The 19,467-nt window shown below is 40.8% G+C and overlaps 1 long non-coding RNA gene and 2 pseudogenes across 1 annotated transcript; 1 reads left to right on the top strand and 2 right to left on the bottom strand.

The window, feature by feature from the left end:
* Positions 1 to 404: 404 nt before the first annotated feature.
* LOC149112547 (uncharacterized) lies at positions 405 to 3,348 on the bottom strand. Its single transcript, XR_016207043.1, has 2 exons — positions 2,130 to 3,348; positions 405 to 1,171 (listed from the first exon to the last, which is right to left on the bottom strand). It is a non-coding gene; the product is annotated as an uncharacterized LOC149112547 (long non-coding RNA).
* Positions 3,349 to 6,728: 3,380 nt separating this feature from the next.
* On the top strand, positions 6,729 to 8,663 carry LOC149112548 (zinc finger MYM-type protein 2-like; annotated as a pseudogene).
* A 1,372-nt stretch (positions 8,664 to 10,035) lies between these two features.
* Positions 10,036 to 10,997, bottom strand: LOC149112549 (uncharacterized; annotated as a pseudogene).
* Between the last annotated feature and the right edge of the window lie 8,470 nt (positions 10,998 to 19,467).

The raw sequence follows: 19,467 nt of genomic DNA on the forward strand, positions 1-19,467 counted from the left end.
AACCTTTACCACCAAATCAAAGGCGTGAAAGGCCGTTTTTACTCACCTGTGAACGCCTGTGTTTTTAGGGTTGAAGGTGATCCTTTGATACGCCTTTGCGCACTGTCAAAGGCGGGTCAAAAGTGTAATCAAATTTGTCTGCGATTCAAGTCAAAGGTTTGCTAAAGACGTGGTCGAAGATGGCTGTGACGCAGGCCAAAGGTTTGTCAAAGGTGCTCCGCGCGTTCCGCGCTCGCGCGTCTCGCCCGAACTTCTCGCTCGCGCTCCTCTTTCGCGATTCGCGACCGTTGATCACGTTTCGCGCGATCCACATCTTATACGCATTTTTCTGCTTGCTACACTAGCTTTGTAGCACCGCATACGAAGAATGCAATCATATCCGTACTCTTGCTTTGTCTGACAAGTTTTGAAGATTATGTCAGCTTTAATAAGGTTATTTTGTACCAAAACTCTTGACAAATGTTAACGGAAAAGCGGCCCGGAAAGATCATTGCACCTGATTTTAGGAAAATAAATATACTCAACTTAATTCATCTCAGTTTTAATTTTTTTTTCCCGTTTTTATCAAGAGTAAATACCTTCAAGTACCTTACATAAATGTTTTGGACTTCAGATTTCAAAAAGCCACGTTACAGGCTTGGTTTCAAACTACACGTAATGCGACTGATCATGAGGAAAACATTGTTCTATGTATCGCGAAAACAACAGTGAACAAATTTTCCATGGTATAAAGCGCATTTATCTAACATTGACGTACTATGGCTAAATTCTCAGTTCCTTAAATTTACTAGACCAGACTAGACAATAGAGAGGATAACCGCAGAATTTCGGGAAAGATATGGCAAACTTTGCACAAAAGTCAACTAGTGTAAAAGCCTCCTTTCCAGATGGCACGTACAGTCCGTTGCATGGAACTCCTAATGTTTTGGCAATTCTCCTTTTCTGCTGCTTGCACTTGCTAATTCTTGCATTATAAGTGGAATGGAATACAGTGTTTTCCACCTCTTTCTCATCAAAGTGGTTCAACTGCCTTGTTGGGGTCAATGCCAACTGAATCCCCATGCTTTCTAGGGAAGACACATTTTGACAAAGTCTAAGGCGTTGACGAAATTAATCAATGCATCTTCACTGGATAAGTCCATCCTGTCAACCATTGCTTGTCCGCATTTGTCTAAACAGAAGCAAACAGACAAAAACGTTGGAAATGAATATTAAGGGTGAATCTTGGCATTCTATTCCTTAAAGTTAACCCATGGTTTTTGCTAATATCACATTAATAAAACGTGACCAATCAGATCATTACTCCTCCTCCGAATAGTTTGTGCTTCTGTCAATAGCAAATATGTATTTAATGTTACCGCAGATTTGGAATTTTAATCTTAAACTCAGTCCACTAACAAAAGAACGGTGAAAATAGTCTTGTCTGTAGTCCATAAACATATTTTCGCTCACGCGGTTGGTCTAAACGCATCACGTGACCGAATATGCCCCAGGTAAAACCGGGCAAAGTATGAGTAATATTCCTCATTTTCAAAAGATCCAGTGTGTTGCGTAATATACTTGACTGAGGATAATTAACACAATAGCTCCATATTTTGACTTTAAAAATATGTAAGGATATATGTCTTTGGCATTATGTGCTCCTCAAAGCTCACGGTTTTCCTTGAGCTTTGCTCTAAGAAAACTGTTTGCTAATCTGGGAACTGGTACTGTCTGTGGACAAATATTTTCATCTGAGTGCATAACACTTTTCAGAGAAATGCATGAGTCAAGGATAGAAGAGGGGACTCAATTGGTAGCCTTTTTTTTTTGTATTTCTCTCCATTCTACTTAGAGATTTGGTCAGACAGATATGTCATTAAGAGCCAGTTTAACAAGCTAATTTCACCGGCTGAACAAGGGCTTATCCCCAGCTAGGATTTCATAAGAGAACAAAGACTTGGGGTCGTTTTAAAAATGCACAGCTTGGCACAAATAAACAAAAAGCTTAAAGCCAGTTTACCAGTCCATCTGTCTGCCTGTCTCTTACAGACATCTCACAACAAAGATCTTTTATCGTTGCAAAATAGCAATCTAAAAAACCAACAAATCTGACATAAACTGTGACAAGAAATGAGGAATACACACACCTTTGGGAATATTGCTGTTCCTGTGTAATTTCCACAGATCTCTTCATGATCAGTAGTGTTATCTCTTTCCTTATTTTCCTTGTAGATCATATTTGAAAAGGAGCATATAAACATATCAACAGTTAGCAACTACTTGTACACTTTTTTTCCACTGAAAAAAATTCCTGAAATTAAATAATTTAACATGAGACAAGCCTGCATGGAATCGCATAGCTGTTGCATTCATTGAAACAAAAATCCAGGGCAAGATGATGGATACAACCACTAGGACTCCCAGCAGCCGCATCTCATAGAGGGAAATGGCCATTATCCAGACAAATTTGCCAACAAAATTTTAAATTGAGTAAAGCAAATGAAGGTCTTTGTCAATTACTTTTACTAAGTTATTATCAAATCCTCTACACCTTAAATTCTCTACTGATCCCATCAATAGTTATGAATTAATCATAGTATTAATTTTGCTTGAAAAAATTTGGTTTGGAAACCTGATGGCCAAACCAAAACAGTTGATATTGCAGACAACCACACAAAATTTAGATGCAAAACTCAGCTTTTACCAATCAAAAACCAACATTTCCTGAGACTGGGTTGCAAACTTTGATTCATTTACCAAAAAGATTCCCATCCCTTGCATGTTTTCAACAACATTTTAATTTCTTAGTTTCGTCCAGGTGAGCCAGTTGATGTATTTGTCCCATAAGAAAGACAACATTTCCTCACTCAATGTCCTTAAATGAACCAAAAAGAAACAACTTTTTTTCACAGAGTGATGAGACTATAATAAAAATGATCAATTAAAATAATATTAATAAATTATAGCCAGGTTTTTTAAATCTATTTATATACTTTCTTTGCTGGAAAAAGATATAAAAAGTTGTGGCTGAAGAAGTTATAAGATGGTCTATGCTACAAAATATAGAAATAACAAATGAATATTCCAGCCTTTTACTTACCAAAATGTTGCGATGTTTGCACACTTTGGAGCACTGCATGATTAAACTGCATCTGAGTTGACTATGAACTACAGAGTTGCATATTGTATCCTCTCCCAATTTATTCTGTTAATATCTTCAGTTCTCCTAGAATGGCTAGCTGAAGGATAAAAACAACATTCATAAGCAAATTTCCACTAGTCAGTTTTTAATTGGCATTTAATTGTCTACTGCTCAAAAGACCAAGACATGAAACTCTAAAACTATTGGTACTGTCCAGAGAGGTCACATAATATTATTATGAGGTCAGCTTTTTAATTTGCAACTAATGACAAGTTTGATTTTTATCAAACATTGTAACAATTTCACCCACTAAAGATAAGCTGGATTATGTGTACTAAAGACATCCATGGTCGAGTGTCGATCAATACCCTTGATCAATACTCTCAATCGACACTCGATCAACACCTGATCGATACTCAATCGACACTCCATCGACACTCAATCTACATTTCTATTACTCAGTTTTGCAAATGTCACAGGGTAGGTGCATTTGATCACCTGGTATGACACCATTCTTAGCCCAGGAGACAGTTCAAAATGTCAAATGCCTGGCAAGTTCGTGGTGGGGGGGGGGGGGGGGGGGGGTTGGCCAGGAGATAGTGAAGTTCGAAATGACTGATCCATAAGCCTGATACAACAAATATCAAAACATATTTTTATTACAGTTGCTACTGATCTCGCAAACTGATTGTCATCACAGTGGTCAAAATTTGTTGTGGACTCACTCGGCTGTGTTTCACAAGTCCACAACATTTTGGCCACTGTGATGATGCGTATCACTGTCAATAAGAGTGCAGACCACATTCGATTTGTTAAATTCACACCAGTGAAGTCATTTATCAACATCAATGAACAAACATCATCATAATTTCAACTGTGGCAACAAACAGAGCTTTTTTCAATAGAATGGTAACTAGAGACAAAAGCAAAAACTTATCCATAGATTAAATTTTCAGAGTCAACAACTCTTTCAATGGTATAATTAATATAATAATTAAGTCAGGTCGAGATGGTTTGTCATGCATGGCTGACTGAGTTTTTCCTTCAATGCAAATTTCCTCTACATTTACATGAGCTTTCTTTCAAGGGAATTGCTTAAGCTCAGAAATTACCAGAGGCATTGTGCACAACAATTTATACGAAGATAGCGTTAAGTTTAAGCTTAATTATTAAGTCACGTTTATTTCAAGCACTGATCATGCTAAAATCTATGCTATGACGGACACTTCAATTTAATGCACAAGACTTGACTGAGTAAGGAAAAAATACTACCTTTGTCAACTTTTGTAAATAAGTATATGTGAATTGAAAATAAAGTCTTGTCTTTTCTTAACGCAGAGCTTTGCCGATGAACTGAGGTTCAGTCAAGTGCAATTAATCTTCGACCAAAATGTTTTCGCCGAGGATCTGTCCTACTATGATATACGCAATTCATAGCTCTTTATTCCCTTATGTAGCCATTGCTGCGTTTAATTTACTTTTTCAACTCCGTTATTCTCTGAACATTGAAAAAAAATGAACGAAATTCAAAGACTTACCTTTCCTGGTCCAAAACACAATGAAATTTCACCAGATCCGCCATAATCAAGCCAAATGAAGAAAAATGTCTGCTTTCCTCACAGCCGACTTCGTTGACCTTTGGTCTCTCTGTGATTGGCCAGAAAAATGCGGGAAGCCGCTGGCAGCCGCGTTTTCCCGCTGTTTTCGAGCTGTTTTCTTGTGCCACCTCCAGGTCAAGTGAAAACTTTTTTATTAAAAAAATACACATTGGCAAGAAAGCAAGCTTTCATTTAATCATTAAAACAGAAAAAAATACGAAAACGCAGGCTATTAGGGCGTTAAAAGAGGAGTCGCAGGATATGGCCATATTTGACCTCGCCTTTGACATGACATGACGTAGGATCAAAGTTGTACAAAGCCATGGCGCCTTTGAACGCCTTTGACATAAGAGATCAAAGGTATGCAAAGCCGTGGTGTCTTTGAACGCCTTTGACATAAGAGATCAAAGGTATGCAAAGCCGTGGTGTCTTTGAACGCCTTTAACGCGCGTCAAAACTTAAGTCAAAGTTATTGACATGTTTGACCTCACCTTTAACAGGGATCAAATGTATAGCAAATCCATAAGATATTTGATTCCTCCTTTGACGTGGGTCAAGGGTGGAGTCAAAGTTAACATCACATTTGCCCTCTTCTTTGTCATGGATCAAATGTATCGGTAAAGCCATGACAGTTTTGCCATATATTTGACGCACGTCAAAGTTTGAATCAAAGCTATGATCATATTTGACCTCGACTTTGATCAAGATCAAATTTAGAGTAAATCCAATTTTTCGTGCCGTGCGGTTACCTTGAGTTCTCCAGGTTAGTAAAACTAAGAGAAAATCGTGGCTGCTTCTCGAACCTTAACATCAACATCGCGATAACATCTCGGCGGGGGGGGGGGGTACTGCCACATATGGGCTATAAAGGTATGTGCCGCTGTGAAGGGTATGGTTTTCAAGCAGTTTACTCCAGGATAGGGTATATAAATCAGACCGTTTGGGTCTAGAAAAGGGTATCATTTTTCACAAAACTGACTGGTTAGTTGAAGATTTCATCTAGAGTAAGGAAACCAGGAATTGCCACTCAAAAATATAAAAAAAATCACATCGGCAAGTTTAAATTTACGCAAATAAGCCTCAACAGTGTCGATAAATGGGGGGATTTAGGGAGTTTACTCTAGTATAGGTTAGCAAAATTCAGCTGAACTAGCTCTGGTATAGGCTGAGGGTTCCAGGGTCCCAGCGCACATCTCCACTCAGAAATTCCCAAAGTATCCCCCCGGGGATAACTCTGACCTGCTTCTTATTATGCAGACACTTTCGAAGTTAGACTTTGCCTATTGTTATGTTTTACATTTTTTAAGGCAATAAGCCTTTTGTTGTCTGTCAGTAGGGATTTTTCCGTCCTGTTTCCCGATATTATAATCGGGTCAAATCGGATTCAGTCGGCAACTTGTCGCTGATGACAAATTTTTCCCAACTTCCCCCGAGCTTGTTGTCTTTTCATCGCCTTTGAACATTGCTTGCTAACCGCTGTGATGATGCAACTTTGCGGAATAAGGTCCTCAGAGCTTGGAATACTTACATAGTAACACTGATTTACAAAGGGGTGTAGGAGCCACATTAGCGGTGGAGTACGGTGTAACGTAAACGAAAGGAATGTTGTGAATGTGAATTTATAATGACAGTTTACTGTCACGCCAGTAAAATATAGTTAATGGAGCGTTACGTACGTTCTCAATGAGCCGTTCATGGCGGCATCGCTTTCTATAGAGCTATTGAGCAGTTGTATTCCAAAGGTCAGCAAATTGTAAGCTTTATTGTAGCTAAACCTAAAACATTGCAGGTTTGCTATCTTGAGAACGTTATAACGAACCATAGTATTGGTCAGGAGCCCATCACTCCTGCATTGGTGCAAAGCACTGGGATTATAGCACTATTCATATTTAACCCTTTGACGCCCAAGTAGCCATATACGGCCACTTAATGGTCGTGCTCTTTGCATCACTTGTGACGTCAGCAATTTAAATATCACCTGATATTATTGATAAGCAGATGGTAGTACTGGGCTAGGCCTTTCCCTACAATGATCAGGTTTAGATATCGACGACATTCCGACGTCGCGAATCGAAAAACAACGTTATCAGTTTTGGTGCAAAAACGGTGGTAAAATGGTCCTCTATCCCTATGATTGATCAAGGTCCATTTCTAGGCTTCGCCCATAATTAACATCCAACTTTTCACGGCAGCCAGAAAAAACATGCAACGCAAAAGGTAACCAGAGTAAAAGGGCCGAGAAAAAATGAAAGGAAAGAGGCAACAAACAAAATTGAGAACGGTTAATGGCGCATGCCCAGAATTGAAATATTGCCCAATTTTATACCTAATCCTCGAAAAATCTCTCGTTTTGGTAAAAAAAAGCTTTCTTAGCAAAACGTAGGCTTTCATCAAGGGTTCCAAACACCGAGAAACGGATGAAAGCACGACGCCGAAGGCGGAGTGCTTTTATTGTTTCGGGGTGTTTGGAACCCTTGATGAAAAACGAAGTACGAGTTTTTGAGCTGGCTTCTCAAACTAGTGTGAAAATTTAGTAGAATTATTTCCGAAGAATAGGTAATTAGAAGGCGTGCACAATAGGCTATTGTTTGTTTCTTATTCGTGGTAAATGAAATGAATATTTAATATGCGGCGATGTTGGCGGGTTTTTTGGTAGATTAACATTACGCCGCGTGATGGAGGTCGAGTCCGGATCAGAACGATTTCGCGTTCCTAAAACTTCTTCTCAAGAAAATGTTCTGGTGAATGACGCTGTTCCAGCTTCAACTAAGCATAAAAACAAGCGGGCTGTGAGCATTTTTGCCGAATGGCAGAGGTTAAGAGAGGTTAAAGTTCCGGTATTAGATTGTGGTGGTCTCTTCAAGGACTACGATTTACGCAAGGTTACCGCTCTGAGCGCAGATATTGCCGGAATGGACGGTCTGTCGCTGAACTATTGGTTGTCAAAATTCGTGATAGAGGTAGCTAAAAAGTCCGGTGGAAGATACTCTCCCAAGACTGTTTATGGTATCATTTGTGCCCTCAAGAGTTATTTGGAGGAGAAAAATGGATCCGAAGCTTTGAATCCTCTGGACGTTAGTGACGAAAGGTAATTGACAACTTTTAGACCGCATTGTTCAGAATTTTAAAATGCACTGTTTGGGGAATTGAATTTGGTGTGTTGTTTTTCGAAGGTTTGTCCTGTTCCGACGTTGCTTAGATGCCGAGATGAAGGATGGCGTTCGAGAAGGGCTTCATATTAAGTGCAAGAAGGAGGAGAAGGAGTTTGTGAGCGAGCAAGAAGAAGCAACATTCTGGGAGAAGAAATTGCTGGGAACTACATCAGCTAAGTCGTTATTGAACACGATCTATTTCTATAACGGATAAGTTTTTGGGTTGCGTGGTGGAGATCACACAAATATTGTAGTAAACAACTTTGAAATTGGTTCCAATTTTATTAAGTTTGAAGAAAATGCCTCCAAAACTTATCATGGAGGTCTTTGTGATATTAAATATGCGCCACGAGTGGCTAAGCACGTTACGTTTGTCATTCTAATGAGGAAAAGCACGAGCCGTGCCTTGTGAAGATATTTAGATTGTATATAGGCTTAGTTGAGACTCATGCAAAGAAAGTTACTGCGTTTTACTTTAAGCCATCGAAAACTAAGTTCGCGTTCGATAAAGTGCCCGTAGGTATTAACAGCTTGAACAAGATTTTGCCTGAAATGTGCGAGGCGGCAGGCTTTAAACGCAAAACCACTCATAGTTTGCGCGTTACCTCTGTTTCCTCCCTGTTCAATGCCGGGATGGAAGAAAAATTGATTCGCGAAAGGTCGGGGCGTCGTTCTAATGCATTGTTTCAGTACGAAAAGCCTACGGAAGAAAATGTTTCTAAAGTTTCAAAGATCCTAGGTCCAAGTGTTAGTGCAGTTTCATATTCTACCACAGAAAAACAAGACGAATCTATAGCTTTTAAGGATGCTGTTTTCCAGAAAGGAAAAGTCAAAAACTGTACAATTAACGTAACGGTGTCTAAGAAAGAATAATACCTTGCCGTATTGTACTGAAGCGGAAAATATACTGTATTAGTATTAACACTGATTAAAATTCAAGTTTCTTGATCAGTGTCTTGATCAGTTTTTGAACTAATAGAATGTGTCTTGATCGGTATGTTCATTGGGTATCAAAATACATGCACCTGACCCAATTGATACAAGCTGATTGGGTCATCAGTACATGAATGATTAATGAACTGGTGATGGTGAATATGACCAGTGAGACCTTCTTGAACGAGGTCCATCCACGTCTTAACATCAAACACTGAATCCAACTGATGGACTTCGATTCCTGGTGTGTAACTTTACCTAGTGTGGAAGATTAAAACTAGCCTGATCCATGCCATCTATAGTTATGGACAGGTACTTTTCGAAATTTCGCTTGGCCCTTGCCAAGTGCTTGTAACATGTTACTCGTATTTCAGTCCTGAGGAAGAACACCGTCAAATGTTTAGGTAATCATTCAGCTTGACTCCGAGTTTTTTTCTACAGGAGGCAGAAGTTGCTCTTCCTGGGGTGGGTACTCCCAGAAAAAATGGCTCGGGGTGTGCGGCCTGCTTCCCAAAACCCGATTTATAACCAAAAGCTGCGATTTTCCCTACCCTATTTATTACCTGACCTTTATATCAATACCCCGTTCCAGACCTGCCTTATAATTAGTTCCCTAGTTCAGACCAATGTTAAATTGCCGTAAACATAATTTGTGAAGGGTTTTTGTTGATGGTTTTTTACAATAATTGCCTAATTTTTCGCGCACTGATTGCCTTATTTTTATCGTCAATAAGAGTACAGACGGATAAAATTTTAATTCATGCAAGCTTTCAACACTTCAACTTTCAGCTGTCAACTTTTCAACCAATGAGACTTTATTGACTTTTTTAAGTAGCCAGTCAAAAAGCGAGAAACTCTATTGACAATGCTCGCGTCATTTTGAATAAAAAATTCACTTATCTTTGTTTACGGCAAGTTTACGGCGTCTTCTCCCTTATTTATTCCCGGCATTTGACCATTTTGGGGTCTTTTTACTGTAAAAAAACAAATTAACGTCAGTTTTTTTATGCGTCTGTCCTCTCATTGATGATAAATTTCGTCATAACATTTGTCAAAGTTCACTGCAGAACCACTCGCCTGGCGCTTGTTCCACGGCCACTTTGACAATGTTATGACGCAATTTATCATCGATAAGGGGACAGACGAATAAGAAACTGACGTCAATTTGTTAAATCGATAATGTTTAGAAGAAATATAAGTGATAGAAACCGATGTTTTGGTGGTGCATCTTGCGCCATTATCAAGGTTACATAATTAAAGATAAAAAGCGGTTTGTGAAGAGGCTAAGTTGAAGCTAATTTGCATAAGAGAGTGCCAAGCTAATTACATGAATACTTTAGCACGAAGAGAATCAGACTGTCCATTCAGTGCTGGTTTAAGATCTTGAATACAAAGCATTTCATTAACAAGGCAGTCAAATTTGTTCGTGCATTTCTTGATTGCACTGAAGCGTGCCAAGAAATTGGTCGGAACAGCAGTGTTATGTTCTTTGGAATAATATTTGTAAATAGAAGACGCCTTTTGACGGTGTCCCTCAACGCGCGTGTGAAGGTGGCCCTTTGTGCACCCGACATAACCTGCATCACACAGGTCGCGCTTTAATAAATAAACAACGCATTGCTAGGTTACGATGTTAGGCTTGGGCTCACACAGGCTTAGATCTTGTTTAAGCTTGGGGCTAGTAAACACTGGCTGGATGGTCTTTTGCACCTTGCTGCTAAGATCTCTAAGTTGTCGTTTGACAGACACTGCAGCATCCTGATCTTTATAGGGGATAACTATCCGGATAGCGTCATCGGTATGCTGTTTGGGCTGGTCCAATGCAACTCTCGAGGTGATAAACCTGTTGATGACGGAATAAATAAGGTGATTCGGATAGCTCAGCTTACGGAAGACTCCTCTCAAGCGTTCACACTCTTCTAAGAAATGCGCCCAAGATGAAGATAGCCGGTGCGAGCGATCAAGCATGGTGACGAGCAAACCATGCTTGTAGCGGCTGTCCACATGGCTATGATAGTGCGGGAGTAGCCCAGTGTCGGCTTAACGTAAACCTTTGTTTCAACACATGGCGCGCGATTTAGAAGCTGCACCCCAGGGAAAGGGAGCATCCCATTTTCCTCTACCTCCATAGTGAAGCTGACGGCGCTATGGGCGTGGTTCAAGGTATCCAGAAATACTGTAGCTGCTGCCAGTTCTGGCAGCAGTTCGTAGCGGCGGTAAAATTCTGGGAGTTTTCCTTGAATTCCTAAGAACTCTTCAATAGAGCGCATGAATACATTAGCCAAAAGGGGTCCAAGGGGAGATCCCATAACTGCTACGGGAACTTACTACTAAGCCCTTGCTAAATGGCTTCATGCTAAGCTTAAGACTCTGTCGGTAAATGAACATACCATCACTGATATCTTTGCCTTCACAAATGAAATTTGTTGAGTTAAGATAAACCCGGGAGAAATCTTGGTCTCTTATGACGTCTCATCGCTCTTCACAAATGTACCCTTAGACGAGACAATTGACATCCTGGCACGCAAAGCTTTCGAGAACAACTGGCTCAATGACACCTATGATCTAAACTTGGCTAAATCTGACCTCGTCGATCTACTACATGTTGCTACAAAGGGGCAGCTGTTTCAGTTTGACGGGGCTCTATACGAACAGACCGATGGAGTAGCTATGGGTCTCCCTTTGGACCCCTTTTGGCTAATGTATTCATGTGCTCTATTGAAGAGTCCCTAGGAAGTCAAGGAAAACTCCCAGAAATTTACCGCCGCCTCGTGGAAGCCACTCTAATCAAGATGCCAGATCTGGCAGCAGCTACAGTATTCCTGGATACCTTAACCTGCAGAGCAGGCGAGATTTTTTCGAGCGAGCGCTCACATCGTAAAACGTTTAGCCGCCATCTTGAATTTTTCATGCAGTGGAAGACTGAGGAGAGAAAGAAAGTTTTACCAAGGGGGTGAATGATAGGCAAGAGGAAGGATGGGGGGGGGGGGGGGTGGAGCGAAGAAAATCTCGCCTGCCCGAGGTCATTGTTCTTTTAGGAAACTCCGTTCGCCCACGAACGGAGTTTCTGATTGGTGCGGCTTGACCCTGCCTGTCAATTGTCTGTCAGTCAGTTTCGTTTCGTTCGTGCGGGTAAGAAACATGGCAAACTCTGTCGAAAGTGATGTTGTTAGTTTCGATTCCGCCCTCGGGGAATCTCTCAAGCGTTTATGTGAACTTGGAATGTCTCGCGAATTACGAACGGAGCAAAAAGACGCAATTTCCACACTGGTATCCGGAAAAGATCTGTTGGCAGTGACCCATTGGCTTTGGGAAAAGCTTAATATTTACGTAAAATGGGGTTGACTAGCCTACACGACTTCTACGGTTCGTGACATTTGTACATTTGCCGTTCTCTGTTCGGTCACTCGACCTTTCTTGTCGCTTCACTCGTGTTCATGAAGGGCACTTCATGTTGTGTAATAAGGAGGAATTTTAAGCGGAGTTGAGCCGTTAGATCGTGCTATGGCAAATTTTTATAAGTCAAAGGTCTGCATGGTTTACGCTGTTATCTGCATGTCGACTCGTTGAGTTTGACACCTCTGTAATTTGTCATGTGTTTATGCATTGTTTAGGCTCATTTCTATTACAAGATATGCTTTTAAGGCTCCATGAATTTGCTTTTGAGGGACAAAATATGAAATTTACCGTGAACATGTTGCTTACTTGCATTCTATATTGTGACACCGGGCCCGGCTGTGACTAGAACTGTTTACAAGCACAGTAGGTAGATCCTTATCACGGATATCATATTTGTTCTCGTACGATTTCCTTCGGAGACGCTGTAGCTTTACTTTGAGAAAGCTATGCGTTTGTCTAGAGACATTCTTATGTTTCTTGCAGTTATCTGATCGAGCTTCTGTTTCTCTTGCTCGATGTATAGGTTTATTCCTCCTTTGGTTGTTCTGGCACCACATGATTCAAGTGTAGCTGTTTACGCGCAAGTCCCGTTAACTGTTTTGCGTGTTTTATATGCCATTGTTCGGCTTAGTTCAGGCAAGACCATGGTTTCGATCCTCCATGTGGATCTCATCAGTTGCCGGTATTTCTAAAATACTCTTTAGGTCTGAAGTCGCTAGCGCAACACATACCTCTGTGAGAATGCAAGACATCCTGCGGCTTGGCACAAACTTCTCGTGGTGTGTACCCTTGTGAGACTTCCGGTGTCGAGAAAACCTCATTTTGATTGGTTACCCGCTCATTTCCGGAAATGCGGTGAAGCGCAACTAATCAGGAGGTGTTTCGCATTTTAACGGGCTTTTCGGGCAGGCGTCTTCTCATTTTTCCCCTCCCCCATCCTCCACCGTCTAACATGGCGGTCTAAAAAGGCGGTCGCAAGGTTGTAACGCTAACTCGCCCCAATAAGACGCCTGCACTGCAGGCTATGGATACCTTGAACCACGCCCATAGCGCCGTCAGCTTCAGTATACTCTCACTAGAGTTCTTCGTCTTGCGGCCAGGGAAGGCGTCATAATCTGTTTCAGTGACATGTCGATGATATTAAATAAAATATAAACCAGAAAGTGCCGATGGAATATGAGACAAGCTTTAAAATGAAGTCACGATATTAATAGTGCTTTAAAAGTAAATAGTGCGTTCGAGTCATTTCTGATGCTTTCAAACGATGGCGGACTCCACCGACGCCAATAATGTGGAACAAAACAAAGCCATTATATATCGGATCACGTCTAAACACACGTGAAGAAAGATTTGGGCAGGAAAAAAACGTGAGCGGACAAAACCGGGGAATGCCGATAAATCAAGTAGTCCCGCAATGATGAACGAATTACACAACATGAACCTTCCTCTGCTTCTCCCCCTGAACCAAGTTCAGATCTACGAACTGAACTTAAAGATAACAAAGTGCCTACGAATGGATGTTGAGCGCGGCGAGCAGACGTAAATGTCTTGTTTACCCAATGAAAGCCATCACAATAAACTCTGAGCTTGCATCGAGATGCTTGTCCGGGCGTTAAGGAACGTTTGATTAATCAATCTAAAACAGATCTTAAGGAATAAAAACCCAGATAATCTGGAATACTTGCCTGAGTATGTCGTTGCTTGAGTTAGATATACCTTCCCATGTCAATTTTTTTTCTCTCGCGTGTTCTCGCGCGTTCAGAGATTTGCCACACTCGCGTTTTAGGTGCGGGAATTCCAGCCAACGCTTATGTAACTTTTTAAAGATGCTACTTTTATCCCTTCCCCAAATCTAAACACGAGTATTTCACTTGTTCAAGTCTATGGATTTGGACAGTGCTTGGGTGAAAGATTTTTGCCCATATCAAGTTTCTTTTCTCTCGTTAGTTCTCGCGCGTTTAGAGAGGGGCCACACTCGCGTTTTAGGTGCGGGGATCTTAATAAATACTTACTTAACTTTTTAAAGATGCTACTTTTAGCTCTCCCACAAATCTACACACGTGCATTTTACTTGTGGAAGTCTGTCGCTTTGGATAATGCTCGGGTTAAAGATTTTTGCCCATTTATATCTTTTTTTTTACTCGCGTGTTTTCGCGAGTATAGCGATGTGGAAGACTTGCGGTTTTTTTTTTTTGTGAGGATCCGAAATTAACTTTGTTTTCTGCCGTAAGTTCTCGCGCGTTTAGAGATGCGCCACAATCGCGTTTTAGGCGTGGGGATCGCTTACCTAACTTTTTAAAGGTGCTACTTTTAGCCCTCTCCCAGATCTACACCCGTGTATTTCACTTGTGGAAGTTTACCGATTTGGACAGTGTTTGGGTGAGAGATTCTCGACACTATCAACTTTCTTTTCTCTCGTAAATTCTCGCGCGTTTAGAGATGCCCCACACTCGCGTTTTAGGTGCGGGAATCGCAACCAATGCTTACCTAACTTTTAAAGATGCTAATTTTACCTTTACCCTAAATCTACCCACGTGTATTTTACTTGTGGAAGTCTGTTGATTTGGACAGTGCTTCGGTAAGAGATTCTCGCGTATATCACTTTTCTTTTCGCTAGTAAGTTCTCGCGCGTTTAGAGATGCGCCATACTTGCGGTTTTGGTATCGGAATGTTCAACTATAAATACCGGACTTTTTAAAGATGCTAGATTTGGCCCTTTCTCAAATCTACACACGTGCATTTTACTTGTTTAAGTCTGTCGCTTTGGACAATGCCTGGGTTAAAGATTCTCGCCCATTTAGATTTTTTTACTCGCGTGTTTTCTCGAATTAGTTTAGAGTCCTTGGGACCCGGAAATACCGCCCAAATTCCTGGATATTGACCCAAAGTTGGTCAAAATCACACTTGGCATAGCCCGGTTTCGGCGACTTTCTAGTCTCTAGGTGGCTATCTTTCGACCAGACTGCTCATAACCAAAGCGTTCAAAAATTTTTCCTCTGTGCATTTAACTAAAAACTAAAGTCTTTTCGAATTAGTTTATAGTCCCTGAGACTCCGAAATATCGCCCAAGTTTCTGGACATCGCCCTAAAGTTGCTCAAAATCACGCTGCGCGTAGCCCAGTCTCGGCGAGTTTCTAGTCACTAAGTGAGTTAAGGAGGGGATATATTACGGCCAGACTGCCCATAACCAAGCGTTCAAAGATTTTTCTTCTGTCCCTTTTACTGAAAACCAAAGTCTTTTCGAATTAGTTTATAGTCCCTGGGACTCGGAAATATCGCCCAAGTTCCTGGAAATCGACTCAAAGTAGGTCAAAATCACGCTTCGCGGAGCCCGGTCTCGGCGACTTTCTAGTCACAAAGTGGCTATCTTTCGGCCAGACCTCTCATAACCAATCGTTCAAAATTTTTCCTTATCCATTTCCCTAAAAATCAGTCTTCGCGAATTAGTTTAGGGTCCCTGGGACACGAAAAAATCACCCAAGTTCCTTTAAATCGACCCAGAGTTGGTCAAAATCACGCTGCACGTAGCCCGGTCTCGGTGACTTTAAGCACTGTCCAAATCCATAGACTTCCACAAGTAAAATAAACGTGTGTAGATTTGGGGAAGGGCTAAAAGTAGCATATTTTAAAAGTTAGGTAAGGATTGTTTGAGATTCCCGAACCTAAAACTCGAGTGTGGCGCATCTCTAAACGCGCAAGGACTTACGAGAGAAAAGAAACTTTATAGTGGCGAGAATTTCTTACCCAAGCACTGTCCAAATCGATAGACTTCCACAAGTGAAATACATGTGTGCAGATTTAGAAGAGGACTAAAAGTAAAATATTTAAAAAGTTAGGTAAGCATTGGTTGCGATCTCTGCACCTAAAATGCGAATATGGCGCATCTCTAAACGCGCGAGAACTTACGAGAGAAAAGAAAGCTGATATGGGTAAGAATAACTAACCCAAGCACTGTCCAAATTTATAGACTTCCACAAGTGAAATACACGTGTGTAGATTTGGGGCAAGGCTAAAAGTAGCATCTTTAAAAAGTTAGGTCAGCATTGGTTGGGAGCCCTGCACCTAAAACGCGAGTGTGGCGCATCTCTAAACGCGCAAGAAGTTACGACAGAAAAAAAGTTCATATGGACGAGAATTTCTCACCCAAGCACTGTCCAAATCCATAGTCTTCCAGAAGTGAAATACGCGTGTGTAGATTTGGGGGAGGGATAAAAGTAGCATCTTTAAAAGGATAGGTAGCATTGGTCGTGATCTCTGTACCTAAAACGGGAGTGTGGCGCATCTCTAAACGTGCGAGAACTTACCAGAGAAAAGAAAGTTGATATGGGCGAGAATCTCTCACCCCATGAGGGAAGGCAATGACTTCTACTCTAGGTATCTCTTCGTGGTGGTTTTTTTTTTTTTTGTTTTTTTTGTTTTTTTTTGTTAATGCTATGAGAACAGGGCTGTATTCCTCTAAGGCTGTGGGTGTAATTCGTAAAAAGACTGAGTTCTTATAAATCGTGTAGAAATTCTTCGATCCAGTTGAAATTTATGTTGTTGGCACATGGGTGGGCCCTTTATATGTAGACTGTGATGTAAGATACCTTAAACTATTTTTACTGTTCATGATGCACTGCTACGTTAGTCTGCTTTATAAATATTTAACTGCTCTGGTCGAGTTTTTAATTTCAATTTGATTAAACGTTCTTTTTATGCGTTCCTGCTAAAAATGGTGCAAAGTTGTTAATTTAGTAATTTCAATTTGAAGAAAAGGTCCTGTTAGTACCTTCTTGTTACTTGATGGAAATTTTGCGGGGTTTGTTTTACCAGGGCGCTTCATTACGACTCCTGGAATTAGCTATACCTTACCTAGTTGAATCGTCATCAGTTTATCGTACGTTATTCAGGTTACTGAGTGGAAAAATAATTATACTTTTGAATCTTAGTTCCTCTATTTTCAGGGGATGGGGGGTGGGTTCACTTCTTTCGGAGGTCGTTACTTATGGACTTTTGACGATTCGTTGCGTGTACGAGACATTGGCCGAACGATTGGCCAGGCCATTGGTAGCCGTGCATGATCACCTAAAGCACTGACAATCTATCTCAGCTCCATGTACTAAGTTTATCCTCGCGCTTTTCTTTTTGCCCTCGGCTGTGTAATTGTGCGATATTTTCTACACAATAACTTCAATTGCCGAGCATGATAATACTGCATGTGGCTCCTACTGCCAACGACATGGCGACACACTCAAACAAGTATTCCAGATCATCTGGGTTTTTATTCCTTAAGATCTGTTTTAGATTGATTAATCAAACGCTCCTTTACGTCCGGACAAGCATCTCGATGTAAGCTCAGAGTTCATTGGGATGGCTTTCATTGGGTAAACAAGACATTTACGTCTGCTCGCCGCGCTCAACATCCATTCGTAGGCACTTTGTTATCTTTAAGTTCAGTTCGTAGATCTGAACTTGGTTCAGGGGGAGAAGCAGAGGAAGGTTCATGTTGTGTAATTCGTTCATCATTGCGGGACTACTTGATTTATCGGCATTCCCCGGTTTTGTCCGCTCACGTTTTTTTCCTGTTCAAGTCTTTCTTCACGTGTTTTTAGACGTGATCCGATATATAATGACCTTGTTTTGTTCCAGATTATAGGCGTCGGTAGAGTCCGCCATCATTTCAAAACATCGGAAATGACTCGAACGCACTATTTACTTTTAAAGCACTATTAATATCGTGACTTCATTTTAAAGCTTGTCTCATATTCCATCGGCCCTTTCTGGTTTATTTTTTATATATCATCGACATGTCACTGAAACAGATTATGACGCCTTCCCTGGCCGCAAGACGAGAATATGTAAGGAATTCTAGGATAATTTTCCTACCATTTCTCTGCGGCACTTACAGTAGAAGCCCCGTGTGTCCCGTCGTGGAAAAATGGATCACACTTGGAAGAAAGGGTCACTTTCGTAAAAATGGGTCACACTTGGAAAAAACGGTTACACTTGGAAAAGAGAGTCACTCTTGAAAAAAAGGGTCACACTTGGAAAAATGGGTCAACACTTGGATAAAAGTGTCACACTTGGAAAGAAGGGTTACACTTGGAAAAATAGATCACATTTAGAAAAATAGGTCACACTTAGAAAACGTTTTCACAAGTAGAAAAATGGGTAACACTTGCAAAAGGGGGTCTTGAGAAATAGAGTCACACTTGGAAAAATAGGTCAAATTTGAAAAAAGTTGGTCCCACTTAGAAAAATAGGTCACACTTGCAAAAAGAGGGTCAAAAAAAGGTCACACTTGGAAACTGAGGTCACATTTGGAAAAATGGCCCACACTTACAAAAATAGGTAACAGCTGCCAAAATGGGCTTCACTTGGAAAAGTGGGTAACACTTGCAAAAAAGGGTCACACTGGTAAAAATGGATCACGCTTGGAAAATGGGTCACACTTGGAAAAAAGGGTCATACTCCTAGAAACGGGTCACACTTGGAAAAAAATGATTACACTTCGAAAAGAGAGTTACATTTGGAAAAATGGATCACACTCAAAAAAAGGGGTCACACTTTGGAAAAACGGTCACATTTGGAAAAATAGGTCACACTTAGAAAAGCTTTTCACAGTTAGAAAAATGAATCACACCAGAGGCCCGTTTCTCGAAAGCCCCAGAAACTTTTCGGGCCCAGAAAGCCATAGCAAAATCTCGAACCTTACGATTACAGAGCTGTTTTATTCACATATTCTTAATATGAACAGAGGTTCCCTTCATACAAGAAGTTTCAGGCGTATACACTTCTCCGTTTTTAGATGCAGACGAACTGAAAATGGCTTTACGGGCCCGAAAAGTTTCCGGGGCTTTCGAGAAACGGGCCCCAGGAGCCCTGGTTACTCTTAAAAAAATAGGTCACACTTGGTAAAAATAGTCACACTTGGAAAAAAATTGTCCCACTTAGAAAAGTGGATTCACACTTGGAGAAAAAGGGGGTCACACTTGAAAATGCGGGTAACACTTCGAAATAAGGGGCGCACTTGGAAAAATGGCCCACACTTAGAAACACTTGCAAAAAAAATGGGCTTCACTTGGAAAAATGGGTAACATTTGCAAAAAAGGGTCACACTGGTAAAACTGGATCACGCTTGGAAAATGGGTCACACTTGGAAAAAAGGGTCACACTGTTAAAAACGGGTCACACTTGGAAAAAAAATGATTACACTTCGAAAAGAGAGTTACATTTGGAAAAATGAATCACTCAGAAAAATGGGTCACACTTGGAGAAAACG

This window comes from Orbicella faveolata, unplaced genomic scaffold (genome assembly GCF_042242905.1).
Source record: "Orbicella faveolata isolate gen_17 unplaced genomic scaffold, um_ofav_v1 contig_2, whole genome shotgun sequence".
NCBI classification, from domain to species: Eukaryota; Metazoa; Cnidaria; class Anthozoa; order Scleractinia; family Merulinidae; genus Orbicella; species Orbicella faveolata.